We start from the raw sequence: 24,314 nt of genomic DNA, 5'->3' as shown, positions 1-24,314 counted from the left end.
GAGGCTCCCTTTAGCCACTCTGTCACCTGCTTTCTTCTCAAGTGCCATCAGGTGACACCTCCATGGAGAAACCTTTTGGCTCTACCCACGCTGCTCCTGCCCTTCCCTTCACGCCCTGCAGCCTCTCCCTACCTTCTGCCCCCCACCCTGTGGTTTTATTGTTAGGGGTCTCCCAGTGCCACCCCTCACTCTCTTTTCCCTACTTCTCTGATATGTAGGCAAAAGTTCTAACAACCAAATGGCATATGAAATTTCTTATTTTGATCAATTTTTTCAAAACTCAAATTTGCTTTATAGAAATAATAAATCCTAACATGGATTTTGGCACTATAGTTTGCAGAACAAAAATCAAGAGGCCTTTCTTACATGATTGGACTAGGTAAGGAATCTAAATCCGCTGAGACACTGAATAATTATTTTTGGAAAACTGCTTTCTCTCCAAGAAAGTAATCTTAGATGTAAGACTATAAATGAAACAACAAAAGAGAAAAAAAAACCCTCTTTCTGGCTACCTACTTCCAAAAGAGATATGAGCCGAGGGGGCTCCAGCTGATGGGGGTGCTGTGTGAGGGGCCCTTGCTAAGGGGGTCAGGCCCAGCTTCGGGGCTGCCTGCCGTCCAAGCGGCACAGAGCGAGGATGATTTAGGGGAAGGCCGGCCTGTGCTCCTGGGGTTGGGGGCCACATGTGTGCCCACTTCTGAGTTAGAGATTCCAAAAGTGGGGGAAGGCTCACCGGCTGGTCAGAAAAAGCAAAGCACACAGGGACTTGCGCAGTATCCTGGGAAGAACTTGTGGGTACCCCTTGTCCCACCTCAGTCCCCTTGTGCCCCTCAAAGTGGCACAGGGAAAGGAATCTCAGGCTCCACACAAAGAAGTGAGGGGGCTGGAAGAGGAGCCGCAGCTCAGGCTGCCCCTGCAGAGAGGCCTCGGCACCCAAGAAGGGTGAGGGCATCAACCGCTGCTCAGTGCCCAAGGGAGACACAGCAGCTCCTCTGAGCAGAGCAGGGCAAGGCTGAATGGCCCCTTAAGAAAACCATACACACCGTCTACAGGAAGACAACCACATCCAAGACCACCAACCACACACCAGGTGTTTCTCTCTGCTTCCCCTCTGCCCTGCCCCAGCACCCGGAATGCTGCGAAAAGAGAAAGGACAGCCCTGGCTGGTGTGGCTCAGTGGATTGAGCACAGGGCTGTGAACCAAAGTGTCACCAGTTTGACTTCCAGTCAGGGCACATGCCTGGGTTGCAGGCCAGGTCCCCAGTAGGGGGTACACTAGAGGCAATCACACATTGATGTTTACCTTCCCCTCTTCCTCCCTTCCTTCCCCTTTCTCTAAAATTATATAAAATCTATTTTTTAAAACAAAAGGACAGTGTGTAGGTTATTAAAGTTCTAAGTATTAGCTGCCTTCCTGTGGGGACAGTCTGTAGGCCACCTCAGCATCAGGCCTTGCTCTGTGACTTGACAAATAAATATGACTATACAAGACAGCCATAACTTTGGAACAGAACCTTTAACATGTGTTTCTCTGTGAGGAGACCAGCAATTTTCTGAACAGAGGAATAAATAAGCCTTTACTTCTATAAGCCATTGAGATGCTAAGGTTGTTTATTACTAGGGTGACCAAGTCTTCTAAAGTTTGCCTGGGACCTTTCCGTTTTAGTATGGAAAGGTCTGGGTCCCGGGAAACCCCCTGTCCCCGGTAAACCAGGACGGTTGGTCACCTGGTTCTTAGCGCTACATCACTCCTCCTAAGCTGTCTGATGCGGGTAGGAGGAAGGAAATAAAGGCCAGGATCCTGGAGCCACAGACCTGGCCTGACCTGGGAGGAGCCCAAGGGAACAGAGGCATTCACAGTGGGCTGGTTTAATCTTCACGATAACCTATCCATTCACTGTGATCATTATCCAGTTTTCCAGGCAGGGAACTAAGGGCAGAAGAGGCCAAGTTATCTTAAGACGGCACAGACTGCAATGAGGACTGCACCAGGTCCACCTGGCTCACTGTTGGCTCTCCCCACCACCCTGCTGCTGGTCCTGCCTCCAAAGCCACAAAGTAACACACAATACTCCCCAAACAAGCACGCCCGAGGACAAAATGAGGGAAGATGGTAAGAAGGCAAAAGTCTGGTTGAGGAACACTCCAGAAACCGAGCAAACGAGTCATCTCTGGGCTTCCGGGTGAAAGGGCAGAGAGGAAGGCACTCAGACCTCACATGGGCTATGGTGGGCAACAGCTGGTTCACTGGAACAAGTTGAGTGAGGGTGGGTGCCTGTCAGGGAGGTCTCTCTATGGGCTCTGAGCCATGCTGTGCGTAATGGCTCTGGGGAAACACGCTTTGTGAAAGAAGATAGGTCTCCCCCACTTTTTAAATGGGACCCCAGCGAAAGCCTGCCCCCACCATCTTGCCCCCATGCCCAGGTGCGACAGCTGACTAGAGTAAAGATCACTTAGTGAAGCCCCAGGATGTCGCTGGAGTAATGGCTTTAGACGGTGTGGCTTACTCAAAGGGCAGGGCTTAGGGGAAAATGAACGACAGTGACTCAGCATCTTGGACTACCCTTGTCTGGTAGCTACGTGTTTATTGGTCAACTTCCCCACAACATCCCACACGCTCCAGGTTTACTGATGGGACGAATGTGGACTTGCTCTGGTCTGCTTACATGGTGGTGGCCTTTGAGCAGACAGGCCGATGGGGCCTGCCCCCTCTGCAAGTCCCTCTTGACCCTTGTGGTTACTCAGACAGCCTGTGGGGAGTTCAGTCGCCTCCACAACAGAAGGAGAACGTTCACCCAGGGGGACCAAGTGCCTTGACCTGCGGTGTCTGCACCAGGATTACTCAACAAGCACTTCTCCAGCTCCTAGTGGAAGCCAGGACACTGGGGACACGGAGGAATCAGCAGTCCTTATGTTCAAGATCCCCTCAGTCTGGCTGAAGGGACAGTGTTCCAGTAAAGACACTGTGATGCCATGATCCATGCAACAGGCAGGGCCAAGCTCTCAGTCGTGTGAGCAGCACACAGCTCCAGGATGTGCCGTGGCCTTTATAAATGGCAGAGATTTGTGGTGCCATTATGACAAACTTCCAGCAGGTGGCAGTCAAGTGTTTTGAGGAAGGTGTGACCTTTTTCCCCTGGCTGTGGGGCGTGTGTAAGAGAGCAGAGGAGGAAAATAAGTCACTTACTGGCCAGTGGGCGTGTGTATGGAGGGATGGGCAGGTAGTGAAAAGAGAAGGGACCGGGGAGGAGGTGAGACTTGAATTAGGTGTTGCAGATATTTGTCTGGTGGACCGGATGGTGGGGAGTATGTTCTGAGCAGGGCAGAGTGACATTTGCAGTGGCTCTCGGAGGCTTGGGGGAGAACTCTGCTGGTGGCACTGTGTGCCCAGTCCTACTGGTGATTCTAGATGCTTGGGCGTCTGCAATCTAACATAAACCAAGGAGACTGCCTTTGGAACGACAGGGTTCAGAGGGCGGATGACAGGGTCTCAGAGGGGCAGAATTTGTCAACCCTGAAGTATTTATGAATCAAAACAAGGCTGGTCTTTGTGGAAAACATCCCCACCCCCAGCACCACTGGTGGAGGGGAGTCCCCAGAACTCCAGTCTTAGAGGACTACTGAGGGCTGTTAGAGGGGCTCGTGCATCTAATTAAGAGTCACCAAACAGGGCACACACCTAGCCCAACAGGCATTCAGAGAATGTTTGTTCAATAAAAGGGATGCCTTCTTAGACCTTCGCCAAGTCTATCTCTGACATACAGGAAGGGGGACAACCCGAGGAACAAGCTAAGGCCCCACTGGGCTTTCTGGGAGGACTCTTGGTCCTGAATGGGGAGGTATGCAGACCACCGAAAGAACTGGTGTGGGAAGCAACCTAATTCCAGCTGACAGTTGAGCAACTGCCCAAACTGAGGTGACTAAGGATGTGGAGGCAGAATGAGCAGAAGGGTCAGACCTGGAACAATGGGGTGGACAAGCAGATACAGATTATTCCTTTAATAGGCTTGATTTAAAAAAGACTGCAAAATGACGTTAAATCTCAGGAAGGACTGACCCCCCTTCAACATCTACGCACCACCTGAGAAGGGAGCTGATTTACATGGTGCTTTTAGTGCGCCAGGTAATCTGTGACACAGTGGTGAAGAGTATGCTCTGACCGTGTTTCTGATCCTGCCTCCACCATACACTAGTGCCTGGGGTGCAGGTCTCAGCTCCCACACACGCATGGCCTCAGCTCCGAGTGCTGTGGTCTCCCGACCGGTGTGATTTGGGTGGTGTGACACTGCTGACCTCAGAGCTGTGGTGGACATAAAGAAAGTGCTTAGGATGGTGTCTGCCATGTAATAAGCCCTCTGTAAGTGTTACCTATTGTCATTTTCTCACTTAACCACCACGACAGCCCTCTAACGTGGCTGATGTCATCTCTCCCACTTGACAGATGAGGAAATGAAGTTTCGGAGCAGTTAAATAACTTGACCAAGCAGGTGGTTTTATAGGAATGTTAATTTAAACTCAGGTCAGCCCTCTCTAAAGCCCATCGTCTTTCTACTATATGGCAGAGCCCCCTGCACAGAACAAGAAGTGGGCACATTCTAGAGCAAGCAGGGATTTAAACATTTTTGAAGCTAGAACTTGACAAAGGTCTGTCTTGGAACACTGGTTCCATGGGATTTCAATGATGTTATGTGGGGGAGAATGTCAATAGCCAGCGAAACATGGGGAACTCGGGGTTAAACCATTAGGTGTCTCTTCTGCAGGGCTTCCCAGAACCTTAAACATGTCAGGTGAAGGTCCAGAAGCAGCAGCACCTTCGTTCCCCACACAAACCCATTCCTAGGCCTTTCCTCCTTGGACATCAGACAGACAAAGGGTCAGTGGGGCAAGCCCGGGGACCTGCTCTGCAGAACAAGGCAGGGCTGAGGATCCCTCCCTGTGCCCCTGCCGCCTCTCCCTCCCTAATGATTTCCTGGCCAGAAGTGCTTGGTATGGCTTTATCCGCCTCTTGGCTCCTCTGAAAGCAGCTGAGGTCTGAGGTCCCTAGTCTACATTTTCCCACACGTGGTCTCTGACCACTTCCACTCCCCAGCCATGACCCCTGCCCCAAGCTGCCCTCTGCCTCTCAGCACCCACGGGCACTTAGCCCTCTTCCTGGACTTTGCTCCAAGGCCTTTCCCTGCAGCCTAGACCCAGGATTTCTCTGCATTACTTGGAGGGTGACAGTGGAATCTGAAGCTGCCAACAGGTCCTGCTTCTCCCAAGCAGGGGCCAGGCCTCACTCTCCTCTACAGCCCAGTGCCCAACACAGGGCCTGTCATGGAGGAGATGCTTGATGTCTTGTGTGCGCACCAGGAGGGGGTGCTCTGTAGCTGCTACATTCTGGCTGTCCCACCATGTCAGCTCTGGGAGGCAGCTTCCCATGGGTGAAGCTCTCCTCCCGACCCTTAGCCTTGGCATAGCCCTACATTCAAAGGCGGAACGCCTCTCTCCCCATACCAAGAAGGATCAAGGAGTCATACTTATTAACCAAGACATATCGGCCTGGCTCCTGATTTCTGTTTTTTTTTTCTTTCCTCTTCTTTTAAATACTACAGAATAAGAAAAAGAAAACCTAGCCCTAAAGATTCAGGGGAACACTGTCTCCACCAAAAAACTTGCTGCCTGAAGTTGCACAAAGTTCTGGGAAACGCCTGAGTCTTGTTCTGAAGGAAACAAAAGGATGCACTGCTGTTGGTTGGTGGCAAAGGGGAGATGCCAGGTGAGGGAGAGCCGAGTCAAGATGGGGTGGCCAGAAAGGTGCTTTGTGTTTCTGCGTGGGCTGCGGCTGCAGGCAGCTCAGGCAGGCAACAGGGGTGGATCCAAGGAAGGCTGAGTCTCAGAGATCGTGGGGAAGGCTGGGAGCAGGACAGAAATTGGGAAGAATATTAGGCAGTGGAGAAAAGGGGCACCGAAGGACCTTATATGGAGTGGCCTTCACCTTGGCCATGGCAGAGGGTGAGGCCAACTGTGAAGCAGGGGAGGGCCCTGAGGACGGGCCAGGACGGGGTGCAGGGGCTCAGGGGGGTGCACAGCAGCAGAGCCTCTTGGGGGAGGCCACACAGCAGGTGTTTATTCAGAGCCTGTCCACCAGGCCTGTGATGTCCCTGAAGTGGATGACCACATGCTGGTGAAAAAAGGAGGACAGAAGGCTGTGGAAAGGTAAGTGCTGATGTCAGACAAAGCAAACTCAGACTGAAAATTGTGGGCCTAAAGCTCAGAAACCATGAGAAAGAAGTGCAGGGAGCAGGGCAGACTGACCAGCAAGTGGACATGAAGGAACTGAGAGTGGAGGAGCTCCAGGGCGCTCCCCTTGGAGTGGAGGGTGCTCCAGGGACCAGGAGGGAGTCGGTGAGGGGCCCTGGGGAGACGCTGGACTGGGGGACCTGGGAGGGGCTGGGGAACATCTCAGCGGTCAGCATTTTGCGGCAGGAAACGCTGAAGAGTAAGAAGTTGAAAAGTACGTGGTATTTTAAAAGTCCAATCCCTTCATTTTATGGTCAATGAAACCAAAATACAGAGAAACAGCTCCTTCTACAGAGAGCTAGGAATAGGATAATGAGACTGTCAAGCCGACAGGCGATAATAACAGAACCATGGAATTGCCCAGGGAGATGAGCTGGTGAGAACAAAGGACCATGACTTCCCTAGAGAGATGTAGCTGCAGGAGAAGGGAAACCAGCAGGTAGGCAGCTGCTGCCCAGAGCCAGCTGCACCCAGGGCTCTGGGGTGAAACAACAAGCCCTGGCTAAGAGGCACTGGGGGCAGGGGGAGGTAGGCATCCCCTTATGTCCCATCTGCTGCATGTTCTGGTAAGGAGGCCTCAGATGGCTACCACAGTTCCAACACCATAAAGCAATCCATCCAACATAACTTATTGAGCACCCATATGTGCCAGGCAATTTCTATCGTGAAAGAATTGGTAATTTGAGTAAACTCCCACCACAAATTGCATGTAGCCGTCAAATTTCAATTCAGGACAATTTTCTAATAATAAAGACACTTGTGCACCAGCCCACAATCATTCATTAATCTTTCAACAAATATTTTGAGGGCAACCATGTGCCAGGCGCTGTCCTCCTTAGCAGTGCTGGGGCTGGGGGCAGGGGACAGAAACCCTTGTCCTCATACCTGCTGGTGAGGGAGGTGAGCAAAGGAGACACAGAAGTAAATAATGCCGGGAGGGGGGACTGCTGGGGAATAAAGTCAGGCAGGGCCGGAAGCGCACTGGAGATGAAAGCGGTCTAGACATGAGGAGGTGAGGGGTCAAGGAAGGAGCATTTCAGGCCAAGAAGAGCCAGTCAAAGGGCTACTGTGGAATCAAGCAGTGTTGGAGGACCAGCCACTAAGCCCTCTTAGGTTTTAAGGCTGGCTAGAGTGTTGAGAAGAGGCTGTGGAGAGGGGAGCTTCTTTAGCGGGTACCGTGTGTGACGAGGGGAGGAGAGACCATGTGTATGTGTTGGGGGGGACCTGTATGTTTATGAGTGTGTGGTAGTATTCAGGGGTGTGTACGGGGGTTTGCGATAAAGGTAGCAAGCGGAGGCCAAGAAGGAGACAACTAGAACAGCATGGGGAAAAGATCGTATGGCTCAGCCCTGGTCTTAGGAGGGGAGGTGACCAGAAGCAGCGGAATTCTAGATACATTTTCAGGCAGGCTGAGCTGATCGACGGGATAGGAAGTGCAAGAGGAGTCCAGGCAGGGTGGCCATGGTGGGGTGAGGAGATGTTGTTGATTCTCGGTATACTCTGAAGGAACAGCCAACGGGATTTCCTGACTGTTTTTTTCTGACATGAGGGGCGACAGCCAGTCTGTGAACTACACAAAGGCCTGGAGAGCAAGGGGATGACAGGCGGAGAAAATATAGCCCAAGTTTACTTGCCAGGCAGTGTGCCATGTGTGACAGCTGGAGGGACCCACCCAGCGCAGGCAGGAGCCGGTGGCCTGGGGCATATGGTGCCTGTGAGACATCCAAGCTGCACCGCAGAGCACACGGCTGCAGTCTGCCCGCCGCCCACCTTTCTGGAGCAGTGACTGCCTCCATTTATTGAGCATCAGACGTGCCAAGGGCAGTGCTGGCCCCGACACAGCTCATTTGGTCCTCACAATGACCTCTTGGAGAAGATATTGTTAGCAAGATCATGTAGAAGATGGCACTGAGGCTCAGCGAGGTGCAGCACCTTGCCCAAGATCACACAGCTGGGAGGTGGGCAATAGCGACTGAACCCAGATGTACCCAACTCCACAGCCAGGGCTCCATATAGGCCTTGTTGCTTCAGTGACTCAGCAAAAAAACAGCAAAAGCTCCATCCCAAGCAGGAGAAAGAGGGCAGGGCAGGCTTGTGCCCATCCACCTTCCGCCTACGCTGCAAAGATGCCAAAACTGGTAACAAGGCCGTGATCTACCACGTGCTGGAGGAATGGCAGGTGTGTTTGGCTGGTTCATTCACAGGTAATCAGATGACCCTTTTCGTTTCAACTCTGAATGACTGGAAACCCTTCCGAAATGCACTCGTCCATGTGTCTGCCCTGGCAAGCACAGTTTGAGGGAGACGATTTAATCTTGAGACAAGTCTCCAGGCCTTCCAGCTCTAAGATGTTTATCTAAGTGTGCACTGACCCCAGGAGTAACCCTGCAAATGCTTCTGTAACTGAAACGAAATCAGCTTGCTTTCTTTCATCTGCCTCTTTCCTACCAGAGCGCTAAAAAAACATGTTTCAGTGATTTCAGTTTCGTTTTCCCGAGCTTTGGTTGCAGCAGTGGTTACAAAGCTAAGGATCTGAGAAACCATGGATGTCAGAATGCAAGACACTTTTTCTGAGAAAACACTCGGTGCAGGAATCACAATAAAAATAATAATGCAAAAAGAGTAGCAGCGGAAACTACACGCTGAGATTCTGTTTTGTGCCAGTGTTGTTTCGTTTTATTCTCAGAGGAGTAACTATTCTTAGAGAGGTCGGGTAACCGGCCTGAAGTTTCTCAGCTCACGAGTGGGAAAGCCCAAACCCAGGTGTGTTGGCTCCAGAGCAGGTGAAGCAGTAGTATCCTTTCTGAATTAGATTAATTGAAACAAGAAATAAAACACAAACTCCTGTAAGTCAATAAAAAGACAAATACCGCGGTGTAAACACCAGTAAAGAACGTGAACAGGGAATTCACGAAATGGACACAGTTCATTTGGGCAGGCAGAGGCCACCAAACAGCCAAACACACTTGGCAAGGAGAAGTGAGCCCGGCTGGTTTTGCTTTCTATAAAAACCTACACATGAACATTAAAAATATTTATGTACAGGTGGGAGGAGAGAAAAAACAGATGATGATAATAAAAACTGTGTCAGACTCTTTGAGGTACGTATTTTCTAAAAGGGACAGCAGAAACATCAAAACATCTTATTTCTCTGACAATGAATGCAGCTCAAAATTCTGCTTTCTATTGCACATCTAAGAAAAATAAAACCATTTCTTTTAATTTCAAATCTATACTAAGGTTCTTCCAGCTAATTTATAAGCTAACACACACACACTCCCTTTCTCGTACTTTCAAGGATTCAATACATATATTTTTAACATTCCTTTCCCTCCCTTCAAGTGAAATTTGTAAATAATATAACCTACCAACACTTATAATTTCAAGAACAATCAAACATAATATCTTAACTGCAAAACAAAGAAGAAAGAAAATAAAGTTAGGCCCTGGCCATAGTGGCTCAGTCGGTTGGGTATTGTTCGTGAACTGAAAGGCTGCAGGTTTGACTCCTGGTCAAGGCACACGCCTGGGTTACAGGTTCAATCCCCAAAAGGGGCATATGCAAGAAGCAACTGACTGATGTTTCTCTCCCTTTCTTTCTCTCTCCTGTCCCCTCTCTCTAAAACTAAATAAATAAATGCTTTTAAAAAATATAGTCAGAGTAAGATAATATGTATGTTGATAAGCAAATGTACAGAGCTACCCTAGAGAGTAATGAACGATGCTTATACCTATTTCTAACAAAAAGTAAACCTCATATAAGTGGCAGTTGTGTTCCTGGAAAATTCCACATGCAGTACGTCCTCAGATAATGTCATTTCACTTAATGTCATTTCGTTATAACACTGATGAGAAAACCAAGACTTCTGGCTAGGCTTACTGTCTCCAGGAATTCTGCACAGTCTCCCCTGTCTGCGTGACTTTTCCCTGGTGCTCGGCTTTCCTCCCACATCCCGGAGATGTGCACGCCAGGTGAACGGGCATGTCTCCATTGTCCCAGTCTGAGTGAGTGTGGGTGCATGTGTGGCCCTGCGATGGAAGGGCGTCCTGTCCAGGGTGGGTGCCCGCTTTGTGCCCTGAGCTGCTGGGATGGGCTCTCACCACCTGTGACCCTGAACTGGAGTAAGCAGATTGAAAAGAACTGTCTTACTTGTTTTTATTATAACTCTTAAATGTATATATAGCTCATATTTATTTCAGTGTTTAATATTAGAAGTGTTTTGGGTGTTTATATAGAAGCTTGGTGATGTTTTCTGAGACCAGAAATATGCTGTAGGAACTTAACTCTTGTTTCTATCAATTAGACTATAGCAAAATTGGTTTTGTCATACATCATTTTGCTCAGGGTTGTAGTTTCCAAGAACCTATAGAGGATGTTAAGTGAGGACTTACTGTATATGAAAAACATGCAAAAATCGTATTCATATGTAAAAATGGAGTCAGATTCCAGGCTCAGAAAGTTATAAACAGCATTTCATCTCCATGAATGCCCACTGAACTTTAAATAGAGAGCTGTGAGGATGCTGGATGATCCTTTGTTCTCCACGTGTTACATCCAGCATCCCTGCTGCCCCACAATGAAAGCCCTGTCCCCATCACTGTGACAGCCCGTCGCCCCACACATCCCCAACATGTCCGATAGGAGGCGCTATGTACCCATTTAGTACCTCTAGTGTGGTTCAAGTTTCTTTTCTACAAAGGAGGGGCAAAGAGAGGTTAAGAGATTTACCTAAAGACAAACAGAAAATAAAAAAGCAGTCAGGACTAGAAACGGAGAAGGAGTAGCTAGAGGGGGAAACGAAATTATTATTCCAATATTTATATTTATGAATTGCTACACAGTGTGCCTTTTATTATAAGCCCATATAGGCTCTCATCTAATCCTATCAACCTTAGGTGTTAGTTCTATTACCATCTCCAATTTTCAAATAAAGACATTTTAGGGAAATTAGTCCCCCTTTTTAGTAATGATAAAACCTATTTTGTCCAGTTCTTTTTCCCATTGCTTTGAGCAGCTCTCCCTCTAGGTCTCTAGGACCACATGTCAGGGATCAGGCCCCTCACTTTACAGCTCAAATCTCTAGGAAACAGTAACTGTGATGCATGCTATCTGAAAAGACACTGGCACAGAGAAAGATGGTTCAACCACAGCTTCTCAGCCCTTTTGACTCAGCCAACCTATGATAGTGCCTGGCCAAAACAGCCCAGGAGCCCTGAGCACAGGAAGCAGACTCAGGAGGAAGTCAGGGATCATCTTTCTCTAGACTCTTGGGGAAGCCGGGCCTGAGCCACCAGGGCTCAGGGCAGGACGACCACTGTGACTGCAGGGACGACGGTTCCTGCTCCTGAAGGCCTGCGCATCCAGTCGCAGCAGAAGGGCTGGGGCCCCTGCTACAAAAGCAGGAAGGGCCAAGCACAGGACGAGGGCCTGGTCACCAAACCTTGGGTGTCAGGTGTGGGGAATACCCCACAACAGTCACAGCAGCTTCGTGGCTCACCCACCTCTGCTCATTTAACCCTCAAAACATCCTTAAGGAAAGGTAAGTGTTATTTCCACCCCACAGAGGAGGAAATGGAGACCACAAGTGACTGACACCCTGTTCGTTCCACAGCTGGCGAAGGGCAGGGCTGACACTCAAGCCCAGGTCGGACCAGCCCCACCCACCTCCCTTCTCCTTCAAAAACACTTCCTGATTTATGTATGTCAGGAAAAAATACTGACACCCATACTTGTCACCCCGATCTAAACCCACCCTGCAGGGCCTGGCAGAGCTACGATGAACCCACCCGTTGGTGACAGTGCAAGGGCCTCTGCCCCACAGTCCTTCCTGTCAAAAACTCCGAGGAGGTTCATAGGGAAATGGTTCAACTCGGGCTCTAGTCAAATTATTTCTTGCAAAACAAGTCTGAGTCGGCCAGCCCCAGTTGAACGCACCATGGGCTTCCTTTTGGTGCTAAGGCTGTGAGAGAAGAGCCCCACAGCCGAGGACGCAGGCTCTGGAGCCAGCCCACCTGCATCCAGATCTATGCTCTGCCACTGCCCTGTGTGACTCTGGACAAGATCTGACCTCTACTGCTCAGTGTCCTCATTGGTAAGTGAGGATATTGGTATCATTCACCTGACCGGGTGGTTGTGAGAAGTAAATAAGACAATTCATATAAAGCGCTTAGAACAGTGCCTGGCACGTGGCAAGCACTCAACTAATGTCGCCTGTGGCTAATGTTAACATGACTACACATCACAGAAAGAATGGCTGAAGGTGCTGGAGAACAGAAACCCTGGGGAGGGAGGTCTGGGGGTGGGGCAAGGAGTTCATGAGCACGGCTTCCACACTTCGAAAGCAGAATCGTGCCACACCGACAGACCTTTGTTCTATGTCACTACCAAGGGCAGAACTAGGTCAATGAGGAAACAGTGCCAAGAGGCAGATTTGAGTTAGAATACAGAAGGATTCTCTAACCTGCAGACATGTCCCTGAAGGGGGAGAGGAATGCCTGGCTGTGTGGGTTCCTGACGGGGTGAGGGCCTCCCGTCCTGAACAGTACGGATGGGATTTTCCTGCACTGGAGGGTGGACAGAGGAAGTGACCCCTGGTGCCCCTTCCGACTAGAGTTTTCGGTCACTCTGATAAAGGGCAAGTTGATGCTGATAGCCAGGGTGTGGCTGATTAGCCTGAAGGAGGGAAGAGGGACTTTGAACCAGTCTGAACTTCCCCAACTCTTCGAGACTTTCACTGAATGCTCTCAAAACACCATTTGGTGGTGATGGTGGTGAGGGCAGAGATGGTGGCTGTGACCAACAGTGGGGCCACGAACCAAGCACATTCCTTAAACACCTGCTGGGGGGTTGGCAAAGTAATTCAGGGAAAGTGTGAAATGACAGGGTCATGGCAACAGACTATCACCGTTTTCTTACTCTGGAGAGTTCAAAGACAGCATCAATCACTCAGGAGCTGCCATCAGGACCCACACAGCGTGAGGTAAGGGCGTAGGCTGACCAGCCCCACGCTGGGCCTGAGACAGGAGGGCTGGGGGTTGCTGCAGTTCACAGGCAACTTCCCAACCTCCTCACAGGAGAAGGTCTCGGTGTTTTTACCGCCTGGGCCTTTCACTGCCCCACCCCACCGCCCTGGGCACCTGGTCTCTTGGGCCCAGCCACACACAGTGAAAGAGCAGGGGACACAGGGACACGACCAGGAGCAGGGGACCGGAAAGAGAAGGGGGAAATCTGCTCCCTGACAGTTGATTCAGAGGTGGGACATCCAGGAGGTATCCTTTGGCATGGGATGCTATTACTTTATAAACTAAAAATGAAAAATAGAAATTATTTTATGAACAAAATATTACTAGACTACATTAAAGCTATATTACAAATCCAAGAAACAAATGTGAAATTCTCAAACTAAAAGCTCATCATCCATTTCGTAAGTATTGAAAACTGCTAATTTATATATTTTCAACTCTGAGAAATCAGAAGCAGGTGAGTTGCTGGAGGTAGCAAAAGATTAGGAAAAGAAATGTATGAAGATGACACTGAGGACATTCCATGCACCGATTTCACTCTTCACCACCTGGAAACACCTGGCCGGCACATTTAACCACTGTCGGGGTGGCTAGGAACTCACCGGGCAGGAAGACAGACCTTCTCTCCTCAGAGGGGCCGTGCTCCATAACCAAAGCCCCCGGCTTCAGTAATGCGGGCTCCTGAGCAGCTGGATCACAGACCTGACGCCTCCCCCGCACCACGAACCACCCTTGCAGTAGTAATCCACGTCCCAGCGCATGGCTGCCCTTTACCCTCCAGCTGGCAGTCTTCCTGCAGCTCACTCCCGTTGCTTCTTCCTCCCCTGTCATCTCTCCTCTCCCACTTGCTCCGCTCTGTGTTGGCTGTGACAACCTTCACTTAGGCCCTGGTCACCCTAATCCTGGCCTCTACTGTTGCCATGAGCTGACTTTTCCAGAAGCTTTCACAGTCCATCCTTCCTCATAAAGGCTTTTCTCACTCGCTCCGCCCCCTCCCAGCCTCAGACCCCTCCCAGCCTCAGACGGAGAACTCACACCCAGGGAGGGCACGGCCCAGACGGAAAGGGGCAGGTTCCAGCTCCAGTTCCAGTGCCAGCTCTGGCCCATGGACGCTGGCTGCCCGGAGTGCTGCACAAAGAAGGATTCTGAGGGCCGGACAGTTATTACTCTTCTACCTGGGGCCCAAGGGTGGGGACAGCAGCTCTCGTGCCATCCACATGCTGTCCCAGCCCAGGGCAGAACATCCATGGAATTCACCTGTCCCGGGCCTGTGCCCCAGTCCCTCACTTCCTTTGGTGTTCTTGAGACACATCCTCAATGATTCACTTTCAGGGCTCCTCCAAAACGGCCATATTTGTCTTCACTGGCACCCAGCGCTGCACCGTCCTTTCCCTCCCCCAACACTCAGCAAATGAGCTGCACCTTTCTCCATGAGCAGCTTTATAGCATCTATATAGCTCTTTCCAAGTGGGTCAGAGAGCAACTGATATCATCTTGCCTTGGTATCCAGACACACAGGTGTCGAAATGCCACATCCTCACCACCTCCCCCACTCAACTAGTGCTTTGTTGGACACATAAAACTTGGCCTACGTGATGCATATGGCCATTATTCGACTGTCCTGATGCCCATCTACCTGTGACTGTGAGCCCTGAAGGCCAGAAATTGGACCTGCTTAACTGGCTGGCTCTGAGCTCAGTGCAGCAGGGCACGTCAGACAAAAGCACAGAGACTGCAGCCCCAGCCCAGCTCTACCATGACTGGCTATGGGTCCCTGGGCAGGTCACTGTCCTCTCTGGGCCTCAGCTTCCCCACCTACAGTAACATGTACTTGAACTAGAGGGTCTCTGCAGGCTCATGCCGCTGTAACACACTATGAGAACGCAGGGTAGAAGCACTGGATGCATGTCTTTTCATGACTACGTGGGTAACAATTACTCGGGGCTGGCGCAGTGAGACAGCACAATACAGCCCCTGTGAGTGGCACAGAGCCGCCATGGCAATCAGTGTGTGGCCCTGAAGTGGATGTTCGTGCTGCAGAGTGAGCGCTTGCATAGCTAAGTACGATGGACAATGAGGAATGATTTTATCTCCCTTGGGGAACGTAAGTGCACTAGTCTATATTTATACCTCCCATCTCCTAATATAGACAGTGTAGGACTTTTTCTGATCAGCACTCACTTGCCAATAATTTCGCTCTACATCTAAATGAAGAAGAGGAGTCATATAAGTTCACAGATTGAATGGATGGTTGATTTACAAAGCCCCTGAAATGTGTGGCTGCAGGCTAACACTGGCAACCCCATAATTAGATATGGCATGCTCTGCAATGATGTATTTTTTACTGTTTTTTAATAACTCAGTTCTCCTTCTGGGATGAGGGGAAAATGGAATTTGTTAAAAATAAATTGAGATTTAGTGGCTTTTCAGCCTTCTGCTGCTTGTTGCTCACAATATTCTATAAATAAAAGAAGCCCTGCCCTATAATGCACTGTAAACACCCACAGACACTCAGAGCCAAATTCTTCCAATTATGACCCTGTGCCAGTTGCCAAGCTACTGCAAGGACCTACTTGAAAGGCAGCCATCTAGGCCATTTCCTGATTAAGCTGCCCTGTAGCAAGGAATCAAGGCCTGCTGCTTTGGCATTGTATCTAGTCTCACATAATTTTTCCATGTTCTTGAAATTAAACCCTTTCCTTGTGATCAAATTACAATTCGGAGGTAAGTGAAAAACTAACCACCCATCCATCCATATGCCTGGGTCATGTGTGTGTTTAAGATCCTGGACGGTCACACGCTGGACTTAAATCAGACAGCAGTGGTGCACTCACATCGGTGTCTTTAACTGCACTGAGCAAACCAAGGTCAAACAAAAGTAGGTCAGCCATGGACGTGACAGGTGAGTCAGAAGCAGCCCGCCCTTCTGCTCTGCGGCTTCCCTCACTAATAGGTTTGGGCGGCTGTTGCCCAATGCACCAGGCTGCAATGGTTATTTAAAAATCCGTACTATCCCCCTCAAAGGGCGGTGGGGTTGGCACTAGTGTCGAACTGACTGCTCTGTGGTTCAAATGCCAATGAGCAACTTGGGACCACCCCTGTGGCCTAGCTTTCAACGAGCCCTTTAAAAAACTGCATGCAGAGAAGCAGAAGATTGCTGTGTGCCACAGTCTCACCGAGACAGAAATTATTTCCAGCTCCTTAGACAGCAGAATGCTCAAAGCAGCCCTGGCGCACAATGGGCCCTGGCGGGAAACTGATCACCCGCCCTCCCGCAGCACAGAGGGAGGCCCCTCATTCAGTGTCAGCTCCACCGGGCGGGTGAGTGCTCCGAGAGCAATGCTAACCCACGGCTCGCTCGCCACGACGCCTCCTTCAAAGGGCCCTATGACCCGGTTCCCAGCCCCAGGAGCTCAAAGTCTGAATGGGGAGCCAATTTGTAAACAAGTACCACCCAAAAGAGAAGTGATATGTTATGTGGTCAGATTTTCCAAACTCAGACTTGGCACTGCTACTCAGAGGGGCGGAACTGTTCAAAGCAGGGATGTCCTGGGCAACTTGAGGCCTGGGAATCACAAATCATGGAGCCTCCTCAGAGAGGAGGCTGTCCAATCTAAATAACATATAGCAGTTCCTGTTACTCGAAGACCACCTGTGGGTTCTGATTGGGTCATTTCTGAAGTGACCTTGTTCCTTTGTGCCCCCTGATTAGAATGTGACCGTCAGGAGAGCAGAAGCCACTCCTATCTCATTCCTGGTGGGTGGGTGCCTCCGGGGCAGCTTGGCCAGGGGCTGGGGAGAGGCAGGTGCTCAGTAAGCACTCACTGAGCACAGCGAGGCCATGTCAGACCTCTGGAAGAACATTCTGTGAACCAGGCCCCCCAGTCCTCACAGCGGTGTTATGAGGTGAAATCCTCTCTCCTGTATGAGAAAATCAAACGCCAGAGAGGGTGCGTGTTTTTCCCAGGCCCACACATCTAACGAGTTGATGGAGCTGAAATTCTAAGGCAGGCGTGAAGACTTCTAATCCTGGCTTTGAAGTGAGCATCTGTTGCTTTTATAATTTGGGGAAATCAAAGAATAAAAACTTTAGAGGAAAAACTACACATCAGAAAGAGCTTTATAGCAAGTGATCTCATATATGATGGATTCGGTTCCTGTGCCCAAAGCCCGAGTGTCATGTCTGCCTGCAGAGGGCACTGGCATTACAGCCAGAGCAGAAGGAAGGGTTTGGGACCTCCTCTACAGAGGGTTCACTCCTGCCTTTCTGTGGGGCCCCCAAAGGCTGGCAGGGAGGGAAGTGGCCACCAGCAGTGATGCCCACATTCCTGTCACTGTTAGAAACAGCAGGCATATTCCATGGTTTGCTGGACAGGTTCCAGGGAGAGGCCTGCAAGCAACTTAGAAGACTGGGGAGTAAGGTGCTTGAAATTTGCCTTCTCCCAGGACTTTGCCTTCACCCACACTTTGAAAACTGAAATTTAAAAAAGGAAAGGTTTACACTGACCTGAATTTAGAACAAAAACCCTTCTGAACATAAGCTTGTGTACCTTTATGATCTATATATCACAATGAAATTCCTATCAGTCTGATATTCTAAGCTAAAAACCTCCTCTAGTCTGTCTGCTAGATGCAGGCTATGGCTTAAATTTATGTGCAGATCACCAACCAAAGTCAGTCTCATCCAAATGGCCAGGTCAGCTCTAGGGTGTGAATACACACCTCAAATATGGGAAAGCAAACAGGATAAATAAAACAAACAGGATTAGCCAAGCAGGTATTTCCAAATGCTGCCAGGACGGCCCAAAACATCTGAGTACAGAACAGCACAAAGTCTAGAGTGTAGCAAACAACTACTCAGGTCCTAACGAAATAACATACGCTAGTGTACTTAATTTTCACAGTAACCCGCTGAACCCTCTCTATATTGCCCCCACTTCCTAGATTTGGAAACAGAAGGCTAAAAGATTAAGTGGCATGCCCAAGGTCCACAGCTAGCTGGGATTCAAAACCAGGTGTGTTTGACTCCAAGTCCATGCTCTTAGCTACTAAGTTCCACCTTAGTGCGCAGTCTCAGCTTCCTCATCTTTGAACATGATAATGAAACTCACCCCTGCAGGGTGGTGAGGATTAGACAGGATGCGGGTAAAGTGCTTAACACAGTACCTGGCACACAGGATAGCTATTAAGGTTATTCAGAGGACATCTGGACCTTTGGAAGCAAGAGGGAGATGTGGGAGGTGGGCATCTGACTATACAGATGGCACAGCATTTCACTTCATATGGCACCACAAACAGGACTGGCAACTTCGGGCCACGGCCTGGGATGGCACGCTCTTGGAGAGGGACAGAGAGGTACCTCAGCAGGATGGATAGGAATGTGTTTACTCAAAGATGAAAGACTTTTCCTCAAAACTTGGAGAGAGTTGGGGATTTGGGGAAGAATAAATAATTCAAGCTTCAGAAGAAAGTTCTCGAGAGGCAGTACCGGGCCTCATGCCCACGCCCGGGCTAGGAATGGGTGCCCGTTGTCGGTCTGACTGCTGACACCCGACAGAGCACAAGAGTTCCTGTGCATGTTTGTGGTAAGGAAGATGCAGAACCCCCAAGTTATCAGTACACCTGGCCTGAAACTTGGGCAAACCCCAGGCATTCTAAAAGTAAAAATTAAAAAAAAAAATGATTTTAGAGCAAGTGTCCTGCAGTGACTTAGTGAGGCTTGAAGTGTGCAAGAAGATCAAGGGGCCGTCTGAGGGAAGGGGAGTCGGACTCACGGGCACCACCACCTTGACTGCACTCTGGAGACTGAATGGGAGCCTGTGGGGCGGCGGCCACTCCTCAGAGGGCCAGCAGCATTGCCCAGGACGTGTGCCCCTGCCGACAGCTGCCCAGGGAGGAACTGGTCCTGGAGCGTTGCCAGCCTCTCCCCAGACTAGTTATCCCCTCCTGTTTTTCTTACAAAGGAATCACCGTACCCAGTTCTCCCAATAGGAGCCAAAGATACTCAGTTTTTCACATTCCGTCATTGGTTCCCTCTTCTCCATCCCCACAGCTCCACACAGGGCTCAGTAGCAATTTCCTGGACCATTTTAACTGCCTCTAACTAGTTCTGCTGCCTCCTCCTACAGTCCAGCCCCCACACTGCCACCAGCTGGCTTTCTAAAATAAAAGTGCTGACCACGTCACTCACCTCCCGAAAGATGTCTACTAGATTTGCACTACCCACAGAATAAACACCGAAGTCTTAACTTGCATAAATTCATTCACTTTTTTCATTCACCTATCTAAAATATGATGATCACTTACTGTGTGCCAAGAGGCACCATTCTAGGCCCTGGGGATAGAGTGGTAAATGAGATAGATAAGACAAGAACCCTTCCTCACAGGTCTATATTCTAGTGGGGCAAGACAAACAATAAAGACAAATAAACATATCATGCAAAGTCAGGTAGTGGTGAGTGCTAACGAAGAAAAACAAAGTAGGGTAAGAACACAGAGTGATGGGGCAAGGGATGGGGTGAAAAAGTACTTTTTTACATAGGTGAAAGACCACTTGAACAAAAACCAGAATGAAGTAAAGGTGAGCTGGGCAAAGATGCTGGGGAAGAGTGGTCCACACAGAACACAGCAAGTGCAAAGGCCCTGAGGCAAGAAACACAGTGGCTGGAATGAAATGAGCAAAGTGGAGAGTGCTAAGAGATGAGACAAGAGAAGTAGGAGGGGCTGGCAGGTGATGGCAAGGAGTTTACATTCTCTTCCTAGGATGCTAGGAAACTACTGGGGAGTTCTAAGCAGGGAAGTGATGCGATCCTGTTTACTTTTTAAAAGGTCATTTTGCCTGACTGTGTGGAAAAGTGATAGCAGTGAGGCCAGAGTGGCAATAGGGAGCCTTGCTGAGAGATGGGAGACATCTGGATGAAGGTAAGGAAGTGTGATGGCTTTTGAGATATGCTCTGATGGAACAGCTATCAAGAATTGCAACAGGCATTGTGAGCACCAAAGGGACGAGCAGCATTGAAATGTCTCCATTTTGGGCCTGGGTAACCAGGTAACTGGTGCTGCCACATAATATGGGGGAGACTGGGGAAGAGCAGGGTTACATTTTTGCCTTTTTGTTCTTGTAAAGAAAAAATAGCCCTGGCTGGTGTAGCTCAGTGGATTGAGCATAGGCCAGGGAACCAAAGTGTCGCTGGTTCAATTCCCAGCCAGGGGACATGCCTGAGTTGTAGGCCATGTTCCCAATTGGGGGCGTGCGAGGAGCAACCACACATTGATGTTTCTCTCCCTCTCTTTTTCCTTCCCTTCCCGTCTCTCTGTAAAATAAATAAATAAATTCTTTAAAAAAATAAAAAATAAAATCTATAAAAACAGAAAGAAAAAATAATGAGACTCCTATTTCATTATGTTGGGTCTGGGATGCCCTTGAAACATCAAAGTGTGGATGTTGCGTGGGCAATGGGTACGTAAGCTGGGGGCTTGGGAGACAGGTCTGGAGCCGTCAGTGTAAGGATGACCACAGGACATGGCCACTCAGGTTCTCCACCTCTCAGCCACAGCTCCAGACAAATACCCTGGTGTCACCTCCCCCAGCGCTCTGGCCTCCACCCTGTGCCTCCCACGGGCTGGAATGCTCTGTCTGGACTTTTGCAGCACAAATTCCTTTTCTCTCTCTCTCTTCAAATTATTGAAGAATTTTTTTTCTTTTTTTAGGATATGGTACACTTCTGTATTGATCTTGAATCCTTAGCTAAATGATGTCTTGATTATGAAAAGCCAGGGCTTTTCATTGGGTTTGCTCATCCAAAAGGGTTTTTGTTTTCTCTTTCAACAAATATTTATTGGGGGCTTATTGTATGCCATGCTTTGTCCTAAGTGATAGATAACTCGGAGGAAAGACAGATTACAAGCGACTAAACAGTATCTGTCATTGGATTGACAATCATTTGGTCTATCTCTCCTGCCCCTATCTTAAGACTTGCTCAAAAGTCACCTCTTGTCTATGAGGCCCCTCCCGATTCCCTGGGAGAGAGACACTCAGCGCTCTCTTCTCCCATGGTGCCCTGTTGTGTGGCCTTGATGATGTCACAAGCCCAAGTCTCAGCACAGACTATTTGCATGCTTCCTCTCTGAGAGCTCCTAGAGGGCAGTGACTGTAAGTCTATTCCTCTCTGTGTCCCACCTCCTAACATCAGGGCTGGGCATGGCAAACATTTGCTAGATGAATGGAGTTCTCTCTTCAAATAGGCATAGAAGAAATTATATACATGCAAACAAGCTGCTGTGTGCAAGGAGGGAAAAAGTTGGAAGAAATAAGGTGCTATCACTGAAATGCTAATAAAGCTCAATGGGGTAGAATGGTGACTTCCTTTAGGAGTTTCTTAACAGCACAAAAGAGCTTTAAGAAATCTAAGAGTTGAGTTGAGTGTCTTAGGGTGTTGTAAGGTATAACCTCACCTGAAGAAGGTGTTCCACTGCAGAAACACCCAGCAAGTCCCAAACCAAAGCACTCAGGAGTTGGAAACAGAGGAAAGGACACTGATTGTGTTTACCTGGATTCCTGTAACCCTGACAGTGATCCTGGAGGTGCGTCCTATGTGACCTATTTACAGATGTGGACAATGGGTATCAGAGAGGTTAGGTGCTTTGCCCAGGGTCACAGAGCTGGGAAGACAGGGACCAGTATTCACACTCAGGTCTTCTCCACACCAATGCCTGTGTTCCTTCTGGCACACTCCACAGCTTTACTCTGCAACAGGAGGTCATACAGCGGTCAGAATCTTTAGAGACCACCCGAACCCCAAACTGCAATGTAATTCTGCAGAGTGGGTGGGATTTACCCACTGTGACTGGGGAGTCACCAGCAGAAATGAAGCTGGAACCTAAGTCTCCGACTCCCAGACTGGGCTCTCGGAGCACTGTGCCTGCACTCCCTCTAGGGGTACTTACAGGGGAGAAATAAAGCTTGCAAGTACCTTTGACATTAAAAAAAGGATAAGAAATTGAGTTTTTCATCAACTACTACTGCTGTGTGAGTCTGAGGCCCCATTTATAGGTGGGAAGCTAAGTGAGGAGTGCTAGCGCCTCGCCCAGGGATTACAAAACCGGCACCATGAGTTAAACAGACGGTGTGTGGCAGCTCCCTCATTCCTTCAACAAATGTTTGCTGCCTACCTACTGTGTGCAAGACCCTGAGCAGAAGAAAGGGAAAAGAACCCCAGAGTGGAACTGTGGTTCCCCACTTCTGTAACATTCAGAACCTTCTGTATACTAACCTCTCTGAGCCTCGGTTTCCTCATCTGTAAGAAAGAATTAACAGTCCCTGTTCTACAAAGCTGTTCTGATGACTAAATGGGATGACACATGGCCCTGGTATACAGGAGTGACTCAGTAACCATCAAATGGCTGGTAGTTTCTCACTGCCAAGAAAACAAGGAACTTACTCATACTGTAGAAAAAAGGGATGGAAAAAGTTAGCTACACCCAAGCTCTTGTGAAAAGCTTAGCAGAATCAAGTGGCATCATACTCTGAGAATTTACTAAAGCATAAAGAAATTCCCTAAGAAATTTTTAGTAGTTGAGCACCTTAACGGGTAGATAGAAGGAGAGGCAGAATACAAGAAAAGAGAGAGGATGAATTTGAATACATCAGTGTATTGGTAAGAGTCAAGAAAAGTTAAAAAAATATATAAAAACAATGTAACTGTATTATTAATGGAGAAAGTTGCCTATTATATGTGGTCCTATTTCTCTGTCAAGCTCCTATACTTATTTCTCTGTCAACCTTCAATACCCTACTTGCTTGATGATTTCTTCCATCCCACCCCCACCTGGAGGTTAATTAATCTTCCCTCTCCTAATTGATTCTTATTATGCACGTATTACACCATCTCTGTCCATTGAGCCCCCCTTCAAACCGAGCTCCTGAGAGTGCACATTGCATATGAGCTATCTCAGGGCTCATGTGGCGGCCTTCCCCTGGCTCCAGGGCCCTCAGCCAGCAGCTAGCAGTTTGGGGCATCCCCAGAGGAGAAGCTTCTCTCTACAGCAGGAAAAAGAGAGGACGTACATTATAAAGTATCTGTTCTATGCTGAACATCTCAGAGGCACCTTTCAGATGTTAATTCATGCATTCCTCAGAATGCCCCTACAAGGCAGACTTATTATCTCTGTTTCCTAGAAGGGGGACTCTGAGTCTCAGAGAGGTAAAAGCAACAGCCAAAAGTTCATGCTCCCCGTAAAAGTGATCCGGCTCCACATCCCTGTTTTCACCAGACCAGACCACCCTGCCTGGGTCTAAGGAAGTGAAGGCACCCTGGGAGAATGTGTGGTCTGGACATCGAATCTATTATCAGGCTCAGAAGTGAGTTAGTGCTGAGGAGCTCTGGCCAATATAGGATAACCTGTTATCAAAGACAGACATGAGGTCAAAGAGACAGAGAGGAGGCCTCTGGAGAAGACAGAATTCAGAATTTCACGCGCAGTTAGCAGGTGGTAAGCTAACCATCTCCAGAGACCTGTCCTTTTTAAGGAGAAAAAGATGTATTCCAGATCAGCAGTTCTCAATCACATGCGATCAGTTAAGGCTCCTTATCAAGAATTCACAGACCCTTCCCAAATGCTAAAGAAATATTCTAAAACATGATCATAAATGTCAATACTCTGCGGAGAGAGCTGTGGACAAAAGTGGCCATAGGAAGTCTGGGAATGTTACTTCCCTTTCCTTTCTCCACCCCCAGCTCAGAAAGGAAACATCAATGGTGTGCTGCATGCAAAAAGCCTGTCAGGCGTCTGACTCCACTACCTTTGGGATCAGAAGACCTGTGCGCAATGCTCTGTCACTTACCAGCTGTGCAACAGTAAGTTAAACCTCCTTTGAGTTCAAGTGTCCCCAGATATAATGGTGGGGAGAAGGGAGTGCCTGCTCTGAGAAAACACATGTGGGAAGAACCTGACCTTCAGGTGTAAGGAGGTGATGTGGGGAGCCCTCGGTGCCTCGCTGCATCACCTGC

The 24,314-nt window shown here is 49.0% G+C and overlaps 1 protein-coding gene across 4 annotated transcripts in view; it reads right to left on the bottom strand.

The window, feature by feature from the left end:
* ARNTL (aryl hydrocarbon receptor nuclear translocator like) overlaps positions 1 to 24,314 on the bottom strand; it is a 109,107-nt gene that overhangs the window by 38,353 nt on the left and 46,440 nt on the right. The window contains exon 1 of one of the 4 annotated variants that reach the window (XM_045825791.1): positions 13,908 to 14,044. The exons of the other annotated variants lie outside the window; for them this stretch is intronic. The gene's annotated coding sequence lies outside the window, so the exon portion shown is untranslated. Of the gene's footprint in view, positions 1 to 13,907; positions 14,045 to 24,314 lie in introns of those variants that run through there. 4 annotated transcript variants of the gene reach the window in all.

Source organism: Phyllostomus hastatus, unplaced genomic scaffold (genome assembly GCF_019186645.2).
Source record: "Phyllostomus hastatus isolate PE091 unplaced genomic scaffold, TTU_PhHast_1.1 phas_scaffold_585, whole genome shotgun sequence".
Lineage (NCBI taxonomy): Eukaryota > Metazoa > Chordata > Mammalia > Chiroptera > Phyllostomidae > Phyllostomus > Phyllostomus hastatus.
Note: the sequence above shows the minus strand (reverse complement) of the source record. Positions and strands in the feature narration are given on the sequence as shown.